Here is a 2,039-nt window from a genome sequence, read left to right as displayed (position 1 = left end):
CTGACGAAGAAGAAGCCATGGCTGACAAAGGGGAAGGCACTTCTGACGTAAAAGGCACTGCCGACAAAGAAGAAGGCACTGTTGACAAAGAAGAAGGGGCTGCAGACAAAGAAGGCACTGCTGACAAAAGAGGAGGCACTGCAAACGAAGTGGAAGGCGTAGTTCATCAAATGCCAAACAAGCTGATGGTTTGACAGAAATATCTTGAGGAGGATCGGCCATTGGCGCTGGGAAGTTGTTCTCATTTTCCATGTCATAATCGTCCTCACACGTGCTATATACCTCTATTTCGTCATCATCAACCTCTGTATCACATCCAAGGTCATCAGTGCTGAACAATCTCATCAAGATCTCCTCTTCAGAAAGATTTCTGCGTGCCATGATCGAAACGGAAAAAGAGAAAAAAAAACATTACTAATATTGGCTAAATTAAACTATAGATGGTAATCCTACATCCAATATACCATTAGCATCATATTCTCAAATCATCTATCAAAGATCACTACAGGTGTCAAATCATTATTCACAGAAATAAATATATTGTAATCAATATTATAAAACTTGTGAAAATCAATCACAGCCACTTACCAGGTAAACGTGTAGCGTATACGCTACCAGGAAAAACAAAAATTGCGATTTCAAAAAAACAGTGAGAGAGAGGACAATGGCAGTTGTTGCTTCGGCTGGGTGTCTGGTCTAACTAACCGATGCTGGGTAAATTTCCGCCAAACCCAAGCGGCGCAGAAGTGAAAAAGTGGTTTTCCGCATATAGGCGGTAGCATATACGCTACGCGTTTACCTGTCCAAGGTATTGACCTTTTGATAGTGTGCCATCAATGAACTCTGTTATAAGTGACGTATAAAATGTTTTATAAGGTGTTGTGCTGAGAGCTTATTGGTGACAGTATATTTTCATCACAGTGGACACATAAAAGAAAATTACAAACCCAAAATTCGGAAAGGTGAATCCGATCTTAGTTTTGCAACTCGCTTTTTTCGGAATTGTGATTCGTTTGCTACACGGAGTGCCAATCTCCCAGAGTGTGATAAAAATAAGATTGCCCATAAATATTCGCAGATTAGTAAAGCCGTATTTATGTGGATATTTGTTCGATGACAATTGCTTGTTAGCAGACGTAGTGATGGAGATATAAAACATTCTAGACAGTTTGCCAGAAGAAAAAGTGACTAAGAATAACTGCCCCGATTCCAAGAAGGTGATAGCCATGAGAGACACTCACCAACACCCAAAGCGGGAGAGGGAAGAACTTAATCAGTCTGTGAAAAGGGTCTTCAGATGTTGGCAGTGTGGGGGAGAGGGACACCAACGAGTGGAGTGTCCCCCCCAAGGGTTCCCTGCTGTTCTCTTGTTAGGCCTACAGTTATCTACTTTGAGAGTGCCCAGCAAGAAACTGTGGCACATTCACACTAACCCCCGCCCAACAATCGAGGAAAAGGAAACCGAGGAAGGGGGAGACAAAGGAGATCCATCCACCCCCACCCACCTCGCATGACAACAGAGGCAGCAGCCGAGGCAGCTTGGGGAGAGTGACTACAATGGACTCAATGGAGCAGGTGCTGGGACCTCCCTTGGTACCCCTAACCTCGGTCCCGCTGCACTGTGGACAGGAGCAGGGGGCAGCGGTATTGCTAGCAAGGTCGTTGGCATGTGCAATTCATATCCTAATGGGCAGCTAGGAATGTTAGCAGTCAGGATTGACCTACCAGATAAGTGCATTCGAGCGCTGATCAACACAGGAACCAGTGTTTCGCTGATTGATAAAGGATTCTCCTTAAACCCACTACAGTCAGCGGCATCCATCATCCTCAACACGCCAGGAGGAAATAAACTACATGCAAGGCCTATAATGATCGTCAACTTTAAGGTGGGATTTGTGAAGTTTACACATGACTTTTATTGTCTTGCCACCCTAGGAATTCCAGGAATCGAGGCTATACTTTAGTTAGAATTTATTACTAGTAATCAAATATCCAATTGCAGGGAAAAAGATAGAATAACAGTAAAAGCAGGATGGTGC

At 43.7% G+C, this 2,039-nt stretch overlaps 1 pseudogene; it reads right to left on the bottom strand.

The window, feature by feature from the left end:
• The window catches only part of LOC137614929 (uncharacterized), an 84,391-nt pseudogene extending 83,623 nt beyond the window's left edge, over window positions 1-768 (bottom strand).
• Between the last annotated feature and the right edge of the window lie 1,271 nt (window positions 769-2,039).

Source organism: Palaemon carinicauda, chromosome 21, assembly GCF_036898095.1.
Source record: "Palaemon carinicauda isolate YSFRI2023 chromosome 21, ASM3689809v2, whole genome shotgun sequence".
Classification (NCBI taxonomy): Eukaryota; Metazoa; Arthropoda; class Malacostraca; order Decapoda; family Palaemonidae; genus Palaemon; species Palaemon carinicauda.
Note: the sequence above shows the minus strand (reverse complement) of the source record. Positions and strands in the feature narration are given on the sequence as shown.